Genomic DNA, 21,595 nt, shown 5'->3' on the forward strand with positions numbered 1-21,595 from the left:
CATGTGTATTTATTTGAGGTAGATTCGTTAAGCATTTGTGCGGTCATTTGATTTCATTATTGCAGTCTTTCTTCTTCTTCTTCTTCTAATGCAGTTGAAAGTAGTCTTGTTTCTATGCACTTTAAATTTTTTAATCAGGGACATGGTGTTGTTGCACTTTAAATATACCATCAATATGTAGCGCGATCATGTGATCAAGGCCACAGGAAGTGGCCGAAACGCGTCATGGGTAGCACACTGTTCTATCAATAAAGAACTAATTATTCTTGCACCGCAATTCAAGGAGTAAGTGCCTGTTTTGTGCGAGCAGCGCACTAAGGAACTGTTTTGATATTTATATACATATATATTTAAATATATATATCTACACACACACACACACACAGACATATAAGTGTATATATATATATATATATATATTTATTTACACATATATATACACACACACACATATATATATATATATATATTACCTATTGGCGGTCGCCAGAAGGTAGTTATAGTTAAGACCTAGTTTCCATAGGAAAAGCATTTTTTGATTTGCTAATAACTTTGGCGCATGTTTGTGAAATTCTCCCAAAAAAAGGTCTATCCAGGTCAGCTCCTATCCTGAAAGTTTGGGGGTGATTTGTCAAGCGGGGGCTGAGAAAAAAGGGGGGTCCCAAAAAGTGTTTTCTCCATGTTAATTTCCATAGGAACTTTTATTACAGGCTACAGCCTGAACTGGTGAACGGAATTACATCAAATTTGGCAAAAAGTTAGTGCTTGATTCACAAAGCGACTTTATTTTAAATGGTGTAAATCCATTCAGTAGTTGCTGAGAAATTCAAAAAATAAAAGTTTTGATATTTGGGGCAGCGATGGGTTCGCGCACCCTCCCGACCACGAGCTTCACTGTGATTGGGTGCCATGACCACGAGCTTCACTGTGATCGGTTGCCAACACTCCAAACCAGGAAGTGTTGGCAGCCATCTTGTGACTCAGTAGAACCGAGTTACAAGAAAACAGTCAAAAAAGATTAAAAGAGAACAAAAGGGGTGCAGGGTAGAAACACCCTGACCCCCTAGTCCTGCTCACGGGTGCTCACAAGGACCCCCAGACCTAAAAATTATTTTAAAGTTTTTTTAAAAAGTCAGAATGCATGCTGGGTGCGCGAATCTGGACAAACAACAAACAAAAAAAATGAAGCGGGGGCTCCCCCACTTCATTTAAATGAGCCCCCAGGTGGACCAGCTTCCGGGGGCAATCCTATAATTTTATTGTGGGGGCCTGCGGGGCCTCCGCAGCCACGGGGACCACCACCTCCCATGTAAATTAGGTGCGGGATGGCACAGGGCCCTCCCGCACCCCCGGGGATCGCCACCCCCGGGGCTTTAATTAAATATGCAGGGTGGGCTTGTGGGCTCCCCAAAGCCCCGGGGATCACCTCCTCCCCGGGGCTTTAAAAAAAGAGGGAGGGGGGATCGCACAGTCCTCCTTTTGGAGCGCTTGATGGCCCTGGGGACGGCACCTGCAATGTCCCGGGGCCCGCGGACAGGGCACCCTCCATATCATGCAGCCCCACTCCGCAGGCCACCAGGTCTCACATTTGGTGCTGCGTCTTGATTTTGCCATGGCAGAGGACATACCAGTGCACTCGCCATCATCGCAGGTTGCACACCCGCTTAGCCCTTGCGGTGCCACTAACTACTTTTTATTGGCAGGGTTACGTGTCCTATGACGCCTTTGCTTGAAGGGTGTGGTGTGGGTGTAAACCAGCCATGAGGGAGTGGCTGTGGCGTACTGACAACTAGACCTGTGACCAGCAGATCACTACAATGAAAACCTAGGCCATGTAGCATTGTCGTCTCTCCCTGTAAGCGTAAGCGGAGTGGGCTGGCCTGGCTTATGCCAGTCCTGCGTTCGGCTGTGAAGAATGACTCCGGAGCTCTGGGCGTGGTTCTGTCTTGGGCTGTATCAGGAATGAACAGATGCGGGTGTCCCTGTTGTACTGCTGCCGCCACCCGGGCCACAAGCGCCAATGTGTCACCCTGTGACCCAAGTCGCACAACATGGCCAACATGGACGGTAGGGGGGTCACTGACCCTACATTTATCCATACTTCCACACATGAAAGATCGTGGACATGACACATCTGTGTGGATATGAATGTTTATTGCACATTCAGCGGAGTGTTGCAGCTGTAGCAATACAGGGACATGCAAAGCCCAAATTTCAGTTTTTGGCACATGGAGGGTAGCCAATTAGAGCCAAGCTCGTGCTCGGGGGTTAGGCTCCACCAACATATGTACTTATCCAATCACCCTGCCAATCCCCAAGCACTTATAAATTCACTATACACTCTCCTTGCAGTAATTTAATGATCCAGTCTCTACACATGTACTTATACAATGACCCAGACAAATTTACATAACCGAAGTCTTCCCCACTGTCAGAGGTAACCTGGTTGTGTGCGCTGTCCACAGCACAATGTAATGTGGTAGGGTCCAGGAGCATCATGCATACATAATGAACACACAGACACAGTTAGATAAGATAGCGGAACTGGGTACGGACACGCTCGGCCCTTTTTTATTACCAGGGTCACATGTCCAGTGACGTTTGTGCTGGATGCATGTGGGGTGAGTGTAAGCCAGCCCTCAGGTAATGGTTGGTGCTGGCAACAAGTACAACAGTAATCATCGGATCACACACAGAGATTCAATCATAAAGGGTCCATGATTTGTGCTGCACTAAGGTAGGGCCACCAGATGTGAAATAACACACAAAATATTCTATTGTAAAGGGTACATGACTTGTGGTGCACTGAGATAGGGGCACCAGATCTGAAATCACACATAAAAGATTCTATCATAAACGGTCCATGAGTTGTGGTGCACTGAGGTAGGGCCATCAGAATTATTTGGCGTGTGCGCAGCCAGCGATGTTGCGTGGTGCGGGCGGGCCGCACTGGGAGCAATGTCTCTTACCTACTGGACTGCGTCCACTGCAATCGGGACTCGATCTGAATTGTGAGCCCTGCTGTCCACAGTGTAGATCGAAGGCAGTAGTCAGCACAAACATCGAAGAATGCTTTTTGTCACTTCCTCTTGACAAAATCCAAGGACACAGAGTACAGTTCACTCTGCAATTAATAAATCAAATCTGAATTTGAATTGAGAGCTCTGCTGTCCGCAGCGTAGACTGCCATTCAGGGTTCCTTTGGACTTGCAAGATGAATTTGGTCATTGTACTAAAGCTATAACAGATATAAAACCAGTTCTTGAAGCAATAATAGTAAAAGGATATTGTTTGGATACACTTGGAGGACATTGATTTTGGTGCACCTTCCCTTGTGTACATAGATTGCGTTATAGTTAGCTGCCTACTGGACTGTGAAATTAATGAATGAAGATTGAATTTGAATTGTGAGCCCTGCTGACCGCAGTGTAGGCCGGAGGCAGCAGTCAGGAAGGGCCCACAGCCACGTGGCATTGACTTGAACTGCACAGTTAGTGGTACCTGAAGCACTCAACGTGTGCACAGCCAGCGATGATGCGTGGTGCGGTCGGGCCACACTGGTAGCAATGTCTGTTGCCTACTGGACTGCATCATCTGCAATCGCAACTCGATGTGAATTGTGAGCCCTGCTGTCCGCAGTGTACATCGAAGGCAGTAGTCTGTATAGATATAACTCTGCGCTACTGTGCCGCTGGGTTCGCAGGGGGCCTGTGTTGAGGAGGCCAGTGATCACGGCGGTGGCCTCATGGCAGGGTGAGGGTCACCGCTCTGGTAGACGCGTTGCCCTTCCCAGAAGTGAACCACGCTATTCGTTGAGAGTCTTGTCTTCATCTGTCATATGCCTTCTGACATTGATGAGTTTTTGGATACCGAGGCAGCCTCATTACTCCACATTCATTTTGAGTTTACCATGCCCAGAGCCGCGGCCTATTAGGAAGAATTACTGCCTGTCAGATAAAAAACAGTACCTGGATGCTATCAAATGTTACCACAAAGCCATACAGTCAGCGCGAGCTGCCTATATCACCAACAAGATAGCATCTAGCAACAATCCTACGAAATGCATTTTTAAGATTCTAAGTGATCTTAAAAAGAGGAAGGATCCGCCTACCTCTTTCATCACTTCTGGAAAACACTGTGAGGATCTGGCCACCTACTTTGTTCGAAAAGTAGAAACCATCTATAAAACCTTCCCCAACTGCTCTAGGGTTTTAGAGAGCCCTTTAATACTAATATCTAACGCTACACTAGAGGCTATTCCTTCCATCTCTCAGGAGGGGTTTCTTGCTTTGAGTACCAAAATTAAATCAGGCTCTCCGCTTGACCCCATGAGACCGGCTCATTTCAGGGACTGCTTATCTGTAGCATGCCCTGGAAGCATGCCAAGGTGCTTCCATTGCTAAAGAAACCGCTACTGGACCCCACTAAGCCTGAAAACTTTCGTCCGATCTCTCTCTTGCCCTGGGTTGCTAAGTTGGCGGAGGTCCATGTCAATAAAGTTCTTTCTGACTTTTTAAATAACAATAAGATCTTAGACCGGTCTCAGAATGGTTTCCGCACCGGCCACAGTACCGATACAGCACTCCTAGCGGTAAGTGAGCATTTGCGTTCCATCCTAGATGAAGGTCAAACAGCGGCACTCATATTGCTTGATTTGAGTGCCGCGTTTGACGCGGTTTCCCATCAGATCTTACTGCGCCGGCTAGAGGAAGCTGGAGTAAAAGATCTTGCTCTGGAATGGTTCCGCTCTTTCCTGTCAGATAGATCATTCCAGGTCTATGCCCCCCCTTCACTTCTTCCATCCAGCCTATTGAGCAGAGATTCCCGCAGGGCTCGGCCTTAAGTCCGGCTCTGTTTAACCTTTATGTTCAGCCCCTGGCAGCAGTCGCACGCGACCATGGCCTTACCTTGGTCTCTTACGCGGACGACACCCAGATGGTGGTGGCTCTCTCGGATGATCATGCTAACGGTGCCACCCAGTTTCGGAAGGGCCTCGAGGCGGTTGCTGGCTGGCTGACGGAGAACTGTCTTCAGCTCAACACCAGTAAATCCGAGGTGTTACTGGTGGGGAAGGATAAGGGGCTTTGGAATACTCAGTGGTGGCCTCCTTCTTTGGGCCCTGCCCCTACCCCTAAGCAGGTGGTAAAGAACCTTGGGCTCTGGCTTGATTCTACCCTGGGTTTCCAAGATCACACCAAAAAAATCGCAGGCACCTGTTTTGGTCTTTTACGTGGTTTAAGGCCTATTCTAGGGTTCTTTAACTCGACTATACGTCAACTTATAGTCCAGGCTACCATTCTAGCTAGACTTGATTATGCGAACATTTTGCTGCTAGGCGTCAATAAAGCAGAATTGAACCATCTGCAGCGCGTCCAGAATACAGCTGCTCGAGTCTTACTTGGACTCTTAAGAACGTGCTCTGGAACGGATGCTGTTCGCCGCCTCCATTGGCTCCCTATCTCAAAAAGGGTCGAATTTAAAACCTTATGCCTCACCTATAAAATTCTAAAGTTTTCTACACCTGAGATCCTGTTGGGCCTGATTACTCCTTACGTACCTGCCCGCATACTGCGATCATCCGAATTGATCCTGGCTTCTGTCCCCCGAGTTAAGCGAACTAGAGCTGGGGGTAGGTCCTTCCGTCTTCTTGCTGCTAAGCTGTGGAACTCCCTCCCCTTGAAGATCCGCAGCTTAGATTCTCTGATATCCTTTCGAAAGGCTATCAAGACTTTTCTCTTTCCCATGGCCTAACCGGACTTTACTTGGAAACTGCTGTCAGCGCCGGGACGCCTGTGCGCTTTATAAATGGTTTAACATTAACATTAACATTCACACTCCTACGATGGAGTGGCGTACGTTGGACCAGCCCACTCCACTTCCGCTTCCACTTATAGGGCTGTATGACACAGCTACATGACCGAGATCTTCCCCACTGCCTGAGATAACATGGTTGCGTGCACTGTCCACAACACTACAAGCAGCAGCAGTATATGTACACATGGAGAGGTCTGTGCTCTGCATAGTGAGGTCTGTCCAGCACATCACCGCTACACTTGCAATTGTGTGCATTCTTATTGATGGGTGACTTGCCTCCTTCACACATACTTTGTTCCCACCTCTCCCAACATTCAGCTATTGTGTGGCTGAGGGGCCATGCCATTTTCGGAAGGTCTGCTGTCCTGTTGTGGGCTGCCTTTGTGGTAGTAGGGGGGGAGGGTGGTCTGGGGGAGAGGCCTGGGGGTGGTGGCCTTCTTGGGTGTCGGAGCTGCATGATCAGTAGCTCTATGACATGTGTTGGTCTTCAGATGTGGCTCTGGGCTAGGCTCCCTTTCATACTGTAGGTAGTCGTCCTGTTTTACACCAATAAAAGGCAGATGTTTAATTCCTACTGCTAACGTGGCATAACGCCTGTTTTTGGATCGCATCGCAGATTTGGCTAGTCGTTAAAAATATCGGGAAGTGGCGTTTTCGTGGGTTTTTTTGTATGGAAACGCCTACTCTGTATATCATTAGCGTTAGTTGTAGCTCTCATCCGTGGCGATGTTTTTTTGCGGAAGCTATCGTAGGAAAACTGGCGATATCGGCAGTTTGCACCAGGTTGAGAATGGGATGATAATTCTTTCGCCACTTTTGCTGCGCTAAAGTCTCGATAACTTGGCGATAGGTCCTTAAGATTACGCCCCATCGTTTTTTTTTTCCGTCCGGATTCGCGCATCCAGCCGCTTTTTATTAAAAAGAAAAATATATTAATTTTTTGTCCTTGAGGGGTTTTGTGGGATCTCCTGAGCAGGCCTAGGGGGTCAAGGTGTTTGTACCCTGCCCACTTTTCTTGTATTTTCATCTTTTTTCTTGTGATTCGCATGTAGTTACAACAACGTCCTAATAAACACAAGGGCTCGTTTTAGAGTCAACCTGTAACCCAACAGTGGGGACTTATTGCCGAGTTATCGGCACTTTAGCGCAGCAAAAGTAGCGAAAGAATTATCGCCCCATTCTCAATTTGGGGCACACTGCCACATTACCCACAGGCTGACGGTACTAACACAGCGGACAATTAACATACTTCCACAGACAAAGCTGCTGGCTGTGCTTCACCTGTTGCCTTCTGGTACCTTCTAACTAACAACTGCCAGCGTCGGAGGAGTCTCACAGCCAGCCCTATTAAACTTCCTCACACGTCTTGGATGCATGTCCACAAAAGCAACGTAGGGCCCCTGTATCCGCACCACCCAATCGTCCCAATTCATAGTATTCCTGCACAACCAAACCCAACCCAAGCTGTTGCTTGACGTCTCTGTGCTCCAGATCCAAGATTGCAGTCACTGAAATGGGGGTGTGCCAGGTCATAAAGTCCAGTAGTCAACAGTAGTGGAAAAACAGAACTTTATTACAAAAACATGAATTAACAACACAAAAACATCAAACAACGAGTGACATTCCCAACGGGGAATATCAAAAGGGCAACTTGTGGATCCAAATAACTGCAGATCGTCCTGGAAATTCCCATACTCCACATTCAGAAACCTGTTGGAAAAATGGTGAGAATGGTCAAGCGTTAGTATGGTTACAATCGTAATATGGTAAAATTTATTGCACTTGGACAAACCGGAATGCTTACAGGTATGATCAATTCTGCACAAAATGACTGTAACAGAGGTTTGTGTGGTCGTAAACTTGTGGATCCAAATAACTGCAGATCGTCCTGGAAATTCCCATACTCCACATTCAGAAACCTGTTGGAAAAATGGTGAGAATGGTCAAGCGTTAGTATGGTTACAATCGTAATATGGTAAAATTTATTGCACTTGGACAAACCGGAATGCTTACAGGTATGATCAATTCTGCACAAAATGACTGTAACAGAGGTTTGTGTGGTCGTAACTTTACAACCACACGAACTTCTGTTACAGTCTCATTATGCAAGATTTATGATACCTGTAAGTATCACGGCTCGTTTCATCTTGATACACCTGCATCTTCATTTGACGCACACTACACTGGAACAGCAGGAGATCAAGCAAGGTAACCACACCATAGCAGGCTTCGTGCACGTGTTGGGGGCAATTGACTGCACACGTGTACTACTTGTGCTCGCTGTCGACACTGTACACAATCACCGCAACAGAAACCACACGCATTCTAACTATGAGCAGGCAAAATTGGACCACCGGGGCCTCTACACTAATGTTGTCACAAACTTCTCAGGCAGTGTGCATGATTCCTACATCTTTCACAAGCATCCCAGCCCTGGTCCCCAGACCAGTCCACCGCCCAGGAATGAGTGCCCGACCCTGCGCACCCAGACCTCAATGCTCACCTGCCCCCACCGGCGTGTCTCCAAGAGGGCCCACCACGTGCCGGAACAACCTCCTCAGCCATCGCTGGATTCCGCAGCACAGGCGCTCAGCGCATTCTGCTGCACCGCGCCGAGGAGTCATCTCTGTGTGGCGTAAACGCGGTTCAGCTGAGCTCACAATTCAAATCGGGTCTTGATTGCCAGGATGGTGTATCGAGGCCTATGCATCATCGCAGACTGCACACCCGCTCAGCTCTGGTGGCACTAACTTAGTGGAATTCAAGTCATGGGAGAGAATGGAAATGGCCTCCAGCACATGCGCCCGGCCCTTTTTATTGGCAGGGTGACATGTCCTGTGACGCCTGTGCTGTATGGGTGTTTTGTGGGTGTAAACTAGCCATGAGTGAGTGGCTGTGGCATGCTGACAACTAGACCTGTGATCAGCAGATCACTACAGGGAGGACCTGGGACATGTAGCGTTGTCGTTCCTTGCCTGTAAGCGGAGTGGGCTGGCTGAAACGTGCATCCTTCACGACTTCACCAATATGGTGGTTAGAATCCTCGCACCAACCGAGATAGGTACACGATGGGTGCGCGACTCCACTTTTTCCTTTAAAAAAATAATATATTTTAGTATTTAATAAAAAAGAAGACATTATATACTTTTAAAAACAAACACAAATAATTACAAAAAATACTTTTAGAATATGAAAGTTACAAAATATCACATTTTTTTTTTTCAAAATTACTGAAAAAGCTAACCCTGGGCATAGTTCGCGTAGTAGCGCTACGCATAGCTACGCGAAGTACACTTCGCACTATGCGAGATTCCCGTAGCGCTACTCGAACTGCGTAGTACGCTGTTCACGATGATTGCACAGTGCCGGATGCTTGTCCGCACTGTGCAATCATTGCAAACGGCACCTTGCACAGTGCAAGCGGTCGTTTTTTGCCGTTCGAGTAGATTTTTACACGTGCAGCAGCTTTCTCAACGTGGACTGGTAGTTTCTCATCGCGAGCGGTCGCGAGCATACGTGACCACTCGCAATGAGAAACCTGACCTCCCCGTGTGGAGAATCTCGCCGGGTGGTTTATTTTCCACGCTCGCAATCGGCAACTTGATGTTGTTGATCGCGAACGAGGAAAAAGTCTCGCCGGGATGTCATTTTGCTCGCTCGCGGTCGCCAACTTGTCGTTGAGTACCGCGAGCGAGCAAAAAATGCCAGCTACGCTACGCAATTTTGCACTGTGCTACGTGCAATTTGCGTAGCGTGAAGTAGCACAAACTACGTAAACTTTGTGAGCGTAGCGTAGTTGTCCACCCAGGGTTAGAAAAAACATAGGTTTAATGAACATTATAATCAGAAATTAGCATTTAAAAAACCTTTGAAATTCATGGAAAAAAACATAGATTTCAAGGACGTAATAGTTAGAAATTAGCATTTAAAAAACCTTTGAAATTCACTGAAATACCCATAGGTTTAAGGGACGTTATAGTTAGTTGGACATTTCACTCGTAAAAAAACAGAGAAATTCGGCCTTTATAGTTAGTAGAGCTAACTCTAACTCGCCAGTGCACTGCTGATGACGTCACATATTACATCACTCATGACATGGTCAGTGACATCACTGATGACATCTCAAATGACATTACTGATGACATCACTGATGACATCATCCATGTGATAATTGTATGCACCTCCTCACACCCTAATATAAGCTTTTATACACACACTGTAAAATACAGACTACCAATAACGAAACCATAGACAAACCAATAGCAGTTACTACATACCCACTGACTGATTCCTAGGTATACACACACATCCATTCATTCACCCATACAGTCACTCATACATGCACTCACTCATCAATACAGCACTATCATATGCACTCATACACCTATACAGACACTAACACACTGCCACTCATCCATAGAGTTATTCACATACCTAGCCAGTCATATAAAGAATCAATAACACTGACATTTACTCACCTATACAGTTATACATTTACAACCTCATCTATTCATACAGATACTAACATATGCTTACTCTCTTATACAATCACTGACACAAGTACACACTCATTCATTCAGCCACTCTCACATTCACTCACTCTCACATAGTCATTTATATACTCCAACACTCACATATACTAACTTTCACATATGTAGTTACTCACACATATACCACTGAGACATCCATTCACTCACCAACACACCCATACACACACTCACTCACCCATACAGCTATTTCCACATGCACTCTTGAACCCATACACCCAGTGAATCACCCACTCACACATCTTTGCACAAACTCACACACCCCCACCCACCAACACAAACACTCAGGCACCCATAAAGATACTCACGCTACCAATCATTAACCCATATAGACACTCATGTAGCTACTCACCAATCCATGCAGCTGCTTACACAACAACAGACAGACTGATACAGACATTCACACAGTTTAGTGACTAACCCATGCATTCAGTAAGACACTAGTAATCACTCACTTATACAGTCAGTCACACACCTATTAAATCCTCCACCCAGACACTTATACGCCCACTCATTCTTCAATACACCTTGACATATATATAAAACATATTTAAACTTTATAGAAACACACAGTCACTGGATGATGTCATCAGTGATGTCATCAGTGATGTCATTTGAGATGTCATCAGTGATGTCATCAGTGATGTCACTGATCATGTCATCAGTGATGTAATATGTAACATCATCAGCAGTGCTTTGCAGGGCGCGAGTTATAGTTAGCTATACTAACTATTACAGCCAAATTTCTCTGGTTTTGTACGAGCGAAATGTCCAACTAACTATAATGTCCCTGAAACGTATGTTTTTTTCAGTGAATATATATATATATATATATATATATATATATATATATATATATATATATATATATATATATATATATATATATATATATATATATATATATATATATATATATATATATATATATATATATATATATATATATATATATATATATATATATGGTACAGTCTCCGCCTACATCAACAGAGACACAGTACTCCGTGCAGTGCTGGTTATATGATTTCACATGTATGTGGCATAGAAAGCAGACTTACATTTTCCTTCAGTTCAAAGATAAATACTGCGGCCATTTTGTAATAGGCAAAGTCCTGCAATGCATCTCACATTTGGTGGGGGTGTATTACATCATAAACATAATTTAACATTTATATTGATTACCGAATCATCAAATTTAATCAAACAAAAATAAGTCCTTGAAAAGACCATAATTAATCGCTGATATTTGAATTTCCTTCTCTCTCTCAGACAGTAAAGCCCCATTGGGCATATAATAATAAATCATAAATAAAAATAGATATACAAATATATTTCACCCTCTACATTGCACTGTGCAGCCTAGATTTCATCATTACACATTAATTGACATTAATTGATAGTATTCAGAAGCCTTACATTTCATCACTTGTATAAATAACCCTATTAGACCAATGTATAACAATCATACAAGAGAGAGAAGGAAATTATAATATCAGCAATTAATTATGTTCTTTTCAAGGACTTATTTTTGTTTGATTGAATTTGATGATTTGTTAATCAATATAAATGTTTAATTATGTTTATGATTTAATTCCCTCCCCACCAAATGTGAGATGCATGGCAGGACTTTGCCTATTACAAAATGGCTGCAGTATTTATCTTTCAATTGAAGGAAAATGTAAGCCCGCTTTTATGCCACATACGTGTTAACTACAGGCTGATGTAATACCTAAGCAGCGTGAGAAAGGCTCTGCGGCAGTCGAAACGCATTGACGCTGTTACGTTTGCCAAAGGATTTAAATAAATGCATATATCCAGCACTACGCGGCGTGCCATTTCTCTGTTGATGTAAACGGAGACTGTACCATATGAAATTTACACCCGGGCGTGAAAGTGACATGGGCACCGTCGGCGTCTTGGATGCACGCGGCCGCACGCAACCACAGGAGATGATTGATATATGTACATATATATCAATCAAAAATCTCCTGTTTCTAAAGCAAATTTGTAAGAAACCACGGCACTCCAGTGCTTATTATTCCAAAGTCTTTTTGATTTCGGACAAAGCATCTATGCGTTTTGGTGCCGCTGCACCTTGATCACGATGTAGATCTTTGCATTGTTGCGGGTTTTACATCATTAGCCACGTGTTCAACATTTCCTATTCATCAAGAAAGGACTGCCTCAGCTTAGTTTTTTTTAGTTTTAGGACACCATATTTAAACATATTTTTGTCACATTATTCAAGGCGATAAATTACTTTTTCACGTTCTATAAGTGTAGAACTTGATCATCCAACACCAATTGATTACTATTACAATTGAATTTTAAATAATAATGAGCAAACATATAAACAAACTAATTACGTCAAAATGTCTTAGTTTTATAGTGCCCACGTTTATTTTTTTGCAAGGAACTTTAGCGCCGCTTGACGAATCTTCACAAATTTCAAAACACTTCCCCTTTTTGGTTCAGCTGCTGTATTCGGGGTGATCTGTCAAACGGGGCCGAGAAAAAAGAGGGGTTCCAAAACACATTTTCCGCATGTTATGTCTATGAGGATTTTTCATGTTTTGAACACGACAACATCCCAAACCGCTGAAGAGAATTACACTAAAATTGGTAGACAGCTAGATGTTGGTCTAGAAAGCGTGCTTTTTGTAATTTGGTGTAAATCCATTCAGTAGTTTAAAAGATCTTTAGGTTTAAAAAATGTAGATATCTGGGGACATGAGTCCTTACAGTGGACTCGCGGATCGTACTGAAATTGGATTGGCTGACAACTCAACCAGGAAGTGTTAGCAGCCATCTTGGGACTTGGCTTGAAGCAGAGCCCTACACAAAATGTAGAAAAAAAGAAAAGGGTGCAGGGTAGGAAAAGCCTGCCCCGGCCCCCCCCAGAAAGGGTGACCCCCGCATGGGGGTTAAAATCTTTTTTTTTATTCTATTTTGCCATGAATTTGCGGTAGACCCGTGGATCCGCAGCAAAACTGAAAACAAACATACGCAGGCTCCTGCGTGTCTTTTTTATGAAACCCCCGGGTGGGCCAAATCCCAGGGCAGTGTTTTTGAATTATGTGTGGGTGCCCACGTGGCACCCCCGCACCCTAGAGACCGCCACCTCCCCGGAGCAAACAATAAAATGATGCAGGGGCCTGCACTGCACCCCCGCAGCCCCGGAACCAACACCTTTCCGGGGATATTTGTAAAATTAGTACGGGGAGGCCTGTATAGTCTCCCTGGCAGCCAGAGGGACCGCTGCCACCTTGGGGCTAATTATAATGAAATGGGGGCCATCGCAGAGCCCCCTTGCCCTGAGGACCACCACCTTCCCAGGGCTTTTTATGTTTGACATGGGCGGGCCTCACAGACCCCCCAGGGCCCCGAGAACCACTACCTCCCTGGGGCTAAACTCCTTTTTTAGAAATTGGAGGGGGGTCATGTGCCATTCTCGTCCCCAAGGGCCACCACCTCTCCATGGCAGTCCCTAAAACAAGAAAGGAGGGGGCCACATGCACTCCCCCTCCTGGAGCCATCCATAGACCGGGGGACCGCCACCCCCCAGGGCCGGTTCCTGCTATGTCCCAGGGTGCCCACCCCAGGGACATAGCTGTTTGCTATGGCTTGGAGGGAGCTTTAACGCTCCCGCCAAGTGATAGGAAACTGTGCTCCGCTTGGAGCAAGCAAGAGCATTTTTTTTCACTTGCTCAATGGGGGTACAATTGCTTTGACAGAGAGGGGGTGCCACTCGTACCCCCTTCCAGAATTAAAAAGACCGGCCTGGCAAGTCGCCCGATGCCCCACCCACGTTCCCTACCACTCTACAAACGCGCATCCTGGTGCACTGCTGGTTGGGGGCTGAAGTTTTCTTGGGTCCAGAGGGTCCGTGGGGCCCAACAAGCCCTCCTGTTACCTCCAGTAATTCCAACACAGTGGGATTGCTGATAGGTCTTCGGAGGCCATGCCACCTTTCTCCACAACTCTGCAAACACGCCTCTTGGCGCACTGCTGGTTGGGAGATGCAGTCCCCTTGGCACTAGAGGGTCCATGGGGGACAACAAGCCCTTTTGTCACCTCCAGTAAGTCCCACACAGCCTGATTGCTAAGAGGACTTCGGAGGTCACACCTCCTTTCTCTGCCACTTTGCAAACGCACCTCCTGGTGCACTGCTGATTAGGGGATGAAGTCCCCTTGGCTCCAGGGGGTTTTTGTGAGCCAACTATCCCTTATGTAACCTCCAGTAAGTCCCACACAGCGAGCTTGATGATAAGTTATCAGAGGCCATGCCCCCTTTATCTACCACTCTGCAAACACACCTCCTGGCACACTACAGGTTGGGGGATGATGTCCCCTTGGCAGCTGAGGGACCTTGAAGGCCAAGAAGCCCTCCTGTTAGCTCTAGTAAGTTCCCTACAGTGCGTTTCCTGAGAGCTGGTGTAAGGTACTGCCCACTTTCTCCACCACTCTGCCAACATGACTATTAGTTAAAACAAATCATAGAAATTCACTTTAAAAACCGAAGGTTACAGGGATGTTATAGTTAGGAAATAGAATTTGAAAAACCTTTGAAATTCACTAAAAAAAACAAAGGCTACAGGGATTTTATAGTTAGGCTCAGATTTCCCTTGTACAAAGCCAGTGAAATTCAGCAGTTATAGCAACCTGAGCTAACTATAACTTACGCCCCCGCAGTGACCTGCTTATGACCTCACATATTACATCACTCATGACATGGTCAGTAACATCACTGATGACATAACAAATGACATCACCGATTATATCATTGATGACATCATCTACAGAACCACTTACACCTAATACAACCTTTTGTACACCAATTCACACAACCATACAGCCACTCATATAACCATTCACAGACTTTTACCAGTACTCATACACTTACTCACTCCTCCATAGAGCCACTCACACACCCACTTACTCACTTGTACAGCCACTCACACAACCATACAGCCACTCATACAACCATTCAATCACCCATACAGCTACTCATACAACCAGTCACTCATCCCTACAGTCACTTATATAGCCACACACTCATCCATACAGCTACTCACACACCCACTTATACATCTATACAGCCACTCACACACTCACTCACCCACACAGCCTCTCAACACAGCCACTCAGTCACCCATATAAGCACTCACACACTCACACAAACACTGATATACCCATTCACACATCCATACAAGCACTCACACATCTTCTCACTCACCCATACAGCCATTCACAGAGACACTCACTCTCCAATACAGCCACTCACACACCAACTCACTTAACCAAACACCCACTGAAACACCCACTCACTCACCCATACAGTCACTGCACACCCACTTACCCACTTCTAGAGCCACTCACTCACCCATAAAGCCATGGATACACCCACTAATTCACCAATGCAACCACTCACACAGCATCTAAGCCGCACACACAGCTACTCACACACCCACTTATCCATCTATACAGCCACTCACACACTCAGACACACAAGAATACATACAGTCACATAGCCACTCACATCATATATGTTACAACCAGTATCGCTCAGTAGTAGTGCATTTAGTATAGTAATTTAACTTTTGTAGTAGGTTAGTATATATGTTTAACAATCATAAACTCTTAAAAAATACTTACACTCACTGGATGATATCATTAGTGATGTCATCAGTGATGTCATTTGAGATGTCATCGGTGATGTTACTCACCATGTCATGAGTGATGTAATATATGAGGTCATAAGCAGTGCATTGCGGGGGCATACATTATAGTTAGGTCAAGCTACTATAACTTCTGAATTTCATTGGTTTCCACAGGATTGTGTTTCTATCGGAAATGCCTTTTTGTGGTTCTAATAACTTTGACTCCGTTTGACAAATTTCCACTAAACTTTCCCAAAAAGTGCTATTTTTTACTAGTTTGTACTTTGTCAAAAAGTTCTGGGCAGTCTGTCAAGCTGGGGCCGAGAAAAAGGGGGAGGAGCAAAATGCGTTATCCCCATTCTTTTTTCTATAGAAACTTTAGACACAGCCACAGACCAAACTGCTGAACAGATTTATACCAAATTTGTCAGAAAGCTAGATTTAGGTCCTGAAAGAGTGCTTTTTGTGATTTGGTGTAAATCCATTCATTCGTTTTTGAACAATTGATGCCCAAAAATTGTATATATCATGATGCGGAGAATCCACGGGCCAATAGATTTCTATGAGAGATCTGGTTGGTTGCCACCACAACAGCGATGCGACGGCAGCCATCTTATGACTTGGGACTCAGTACCTAGTCCTAACAAAAATAGTGAAAATAAAGACATAAAGGAGCAGGGTAGGGATACCTTGATCCTGATGAGGCAGGGTTTTCGCAAAATAAAACCTGCTCAAATTGAACCCTCAGTAACATTTATTAACAGTGTGCGGTGAAAACTAATGTGGAAAAGAGCCTAACATGAGAGAAAATGCTACTGCGCAAGCGCGTACCAAAAGCACTGGAGTAGGCCTTAAATGCTTCTTGACAAATGAAAAATAAAAAAATGCTGCTTTTGTGCACTTTATTAACGTTTGCTAGGAAAATAATATTAAATTGGGTTGCGCATGGATAAATGCAGCACTGGGTGGGTGCGTAATGGAAAGCATTTTAAGTGATTAATAATGCCTGTGTTTGTTATCCATAGAAGCATGGTTTTCTACTCTGTAGAAAACTTTTGGGTTAATGAAATAAAAATAAATTCTGAAAAAAATGTTGAACGAGATGGGGAAGGTGGAAGACGAGTGTCCTTCATGAGTCCTGTGTACCTGCCAAGAGCTAGCAGGAATAAACAATTTCTTCATCGAATGGAGGAACATTTCCTCAGAATACGGCACAGGCGGATAAATGTGACACAGAATTTTCTACATGACCGGAATGAAGGAAATGAATACTATGACAGTGGCTTGAATTTGTATTTCTTAGGGTGGAAGTAGATAAATTGAATAAATAAATAATAAGACATTGAGTGAGAAGGACATGACGAGAGTGGTGTGACAGTACACCCCTTTCCTTAACCAATCATGTATAGAGAAATCTTCTGTTCCGACACAAATGTGGGTTGGACATCTGGATTTTAGGGTATAATTGAGGTTCCTGGTGGGAGGGGTTAGGTTAGACGGTGGCTTGCTTTGCTACCTGCGTGAGGAGAAGCCTTGTTTGCTGTCTCCTATTCTTGAGCTGGCTGTTCTGTCTGCTGATTCCTGACTTAGTCTTTGTCTCTTCAACTCTTCTTGAGGGGCCTTACAGCTCTCATGGCCAGAGAGTAGTTTTCCTATTTCAATTGGGTTAGTATTGACAGAAAACTGAATTTGCATAATCATTTGCAAATGTAATTTGTCTCTGAATCTTTTGTCTCTTCGCCTTCCACTCCTTTATGCTGTGTCAAATGAGATGTGTTTTTATCGTTATTTCTCTGATATTGTTACTCTGTGATGATCTATGATGTGTACTGTATGTTGGTATTGATGAACACTTATATTACATTATTTAGATAAACATTATAAATATACAAATGAGTCTGTCTATATTAGAGGTGTTTCACTAGTTTATGAGTATTTTAGAACCAAGTATTAGTTTGCCAAACCCTGTCAACCATATAAAGATCGCATTGCCATAATTGGTCTACTAGAAATGAGGTTACAAATTGGATTTTGGTAAGTTTGATATTTTGTTTAGAAATTCACTAACCCAGCGTGAAGGGACTTGTTGGGAAATGAAATTGGGCGTATCTGTAGAAAATGATTAGCCCCAGATCGCTGGATCAATCCATAAGCCTGGTGGTGGGGTCTCAACTGGACCCTGCTTAGTGCCAAAATCGTTTGAAAAATAAATTGTTGATAATCTGTGAATGATCCACAGCAAAAAACTTTAAAAGCGCTGGCTCCTGTGCTTCTTTTTTTTATAAAGAAAAACAGGGCAGGCCAGGGCCCTGCGGGATGGTGCAAAATGTTTCTATTGGGAAAGGGGGAAAGTGGTCCCGGAGGCTCCACCTGCCGGGGCCAAGGTATAAAATGAGGGGAGAAGGGCACCTGGCCCCTCACCCCTAGCCTCTAATGGCACTGGGGACTCCATCCCCCGGGGCTGGCACTCAGACTGTGTCCCAGGTACCAAATCCCAGGGCACAGTGGTTTTTCTGCGCCCTTGATGCATTTTTAAATCTCCTGCTGACGGTAGCAAACAGCCTAACTTACTTGCAGGAGCACAGGCAGGAAAGGCTCGTCTGCTCCCAGATGGCGAGTGAATTAAAAATGCTTTCGCCAGGTGAGAGCAGATTTCTATTTCCCTGCCTGCAGGCCTGCAGGCAGGGAAGGCTGTTAGCTCCCGCCCAGGGAGATTTAAAACGGCCCCCACAGGGGTGGGAGCAAACATGTTTCCTTGCCTCTACTGATGCGGTGCGGGCAGGGAAACTACTTAGTGCTGGGGGACAGTGCTGCTTTGGGCAGGAGGAATGCTGGCTCCCACAGTATGTAGGAAGCTGGCTGGGGCTGCGGTGGCCCTGGAGCTCCCCCTTGACCCCTCACTTACTGCTTGGTGAGTGCGTCGAGTGGGCACTGAGGCACTCACCTATAATTTAGACAGGCCCTAGAGGATGAGTCCCCAGGGCCACAAAAGGCTCAGACAGGGGAACAGCATAACCTCCCTTCCCTTGTTTAATGGAATTATGCCCCAGAGGATGGGGTCCCTGAGACTATTAAAGCTCACGGAGGGAGGCTGCGCACCGCCCCTCCCCTTCATATATATGTTTTGTCCTCTGGAGATGGGGTCCCTGGGGCCACAATTGGCTTGGGGAGGGGGATAATGCACCCCTTCCAACATATATGTTTATGTCCCGGGAGCAACTATTGGCATTCCTCTCCTTAAGGGCCCTAGGGGATGGGGTCCTGTGCCGCCTCCCCATTACAATTATTATTTGGCCTTGTGGATGGGATCTCCGGGACTAAAGTGGCTCGGGGAAGTGGGCCACAGGCCCTCCTCCTTTCAAAAAGATGGCCCGGGGATGGGGTCCCCACATCCCAAAGGCCAACCCTACACAACACACGCCAAAGGCCGTGCACAGCATGGTTTTGGCTGTCTGTGGGTGGTTGGTCGCAGTTCCCGGCCTCACATGGTGGGTTTATGTATGGTAATCAAATATGTGTGTGTGTGTGTGTGTGTGTGTGAGACACATTGGTTAGGTCAGAGGATCCATAGAAAGAGAGGTTTATTGTTTTGTTAATCACTTTGGCGTTGTTAAATGAATCTACATGAAACTTTTAAAAAAACAAAGTTCATCCACATCAGCTCATTCCTGGAAAGTTTCTTGTCGATTCCTGAAGCAGGACTTAAGAAAAGGGAAGGGTCCCAAAACTTTGAGTTTTCATGTTAATTTTCCTAGAAATGTTTGTGCTCTGATACAGAAATAAACAGATGTATGCAATTTCACCAAATTTGGTAAAAAGTTTGAACTTTACTCAAAAAGAATGGCTTTTTAATTTTGTGTAAATGTGATTTGGTGTTGTTGTGAAATTTGCATATAAAGAGGTGCTGAAGTGTGAATTGAAGGGATTAAAAAGTTTAGGTATATCTAGACTGTTGGTCTTGCAGGAGTACTGTGGAACCCTACATTTAAAATATTCAAACATTTTGCTCTCAGAATGGCCAAGGATACTTTTTTCCAGCAGGTCTAGTCCCGCAGTACCATGCGATCGGATTGGCGTGTGCTGCAGTATATATGAGTGGTCATGTGAGGTGCTGGACTTCCTCCAAGACTGTCTGGAGAACATTTATAAGTTCCGTTTATGAATAGTAATTGGTTTACTCTTTTGTGGGTGGGTGTTTTTATTTGCATGCCCTTCTCTTAACCCCTCATTAACCCTCCCTAAGCTCCTTCTTACTCATCCCTAAGTCCCCCATTCCCCTACCTAATCCTCTCCATTTAGTAGAAGGTATTCACCGTTTTTCAGTCACTGCCCCTGGTTTCTCCCCCATTTACCACTAAACCATACCTATGTATGCGGCGATCTCTGCAACAGGGGTGGAGATCTTCACTTAGAAAAGATAGGACAAGCAGAGGTGGAGGTTTCCGCATATAGGTTTGTAAACAGCATTTTGATGTATGTGAGTAGTCCTATTGTAATATCACTAGATGTACTACAAAGTGCAGTTTGTGAATAAGCCCCTTTATTTTGTTCATAGGAAGACTGGGTCAAATTAAGTGACAAACTCTGTTTTTTTTGCATTCCTATTTAGTGGCTGAACAGAAATAGAGCTTGAATATGTACTTTAATTCAGATCTCCTGGACTTGCCACAAAGAAGATGATTTGTTATTTTAAAAACAATGTAGGATTGTTGAAAATGTCATTGGTTGTTGAATGTTAATGATTGCAATTTCATTACTGGAATATTTCTTTTTGTATTTTTTTGTGTCTATTAAATTTTCGTCGGAGTAAACCAATGAAACATTACCTTCCTGACCTTAATAGAGCCTCAACTTTCCTTGACATTATCTAGGAGTATGGGCTCAAGGAAAAGGACTATGAGAACTTCCAGGGGATGAGGCAATGATCTGTATCCCGCCAAGCCTGGGATTCAGGGTTGCCGAAAGTACCAGTAGATAAGTGCAACCATCAGGAGATTCGGACCCCCAGGGAACTAATTACCCATTTTGCCTGGTACAATTCCTCCTCCGATCATTGATTGCTGACACCAGTTTTAATGATGAAACTCATATTTGCAGGGCACTATACCTTGCCTACATTTCCAAGAAGTCCTTCCGACCTTTTCTATCTCTGGGAATCTATTTGACTTACATTTTTGCCAGTTCCTTTTTTGAGTTTGTACTTAAATTATGTTTACAAGCCGTTTTACATTAGTTGTCAGTAATTAGTTATCTGGTTTCTGCTATGTCAAGGAGATTCTTAATTCAGCCTATGCTCTGAACCATTTTACAATCCCATTTTGCCAAGAGTGACCGGCTGACAAATCACATTTGAGTTGGTGATAGTGACTCCTCCAATGTATTTTTTATCCTCATGGTGATCCTAATTCTGAAAGGATCGAAATTCTGGTTTTAAGGTATATTGGAATATCATAATATTTCTGTGTCTATTGTGGGGAAGTGCATTAAATACATCGCTATACTTGAAAATGCTATTACCAATGTCATTGGCCTCTTTTTTGTATATACACGCTTGCACTGGTTTGTTTTCAG

Source organism: Triturus cristatus, chromosome 2_2 (assembly GCF_964204655.1).
Source record: "Triturus cristatus chromosome 2_2, aTriCri1.1, whole genome shotgun sequence".
Classification (NCBI taxonomy): Eukaryota; Metazoa; Chordata; class Amphibia; order Caudata; family Salamandridae; genus Triturus; species Triturus cristatus.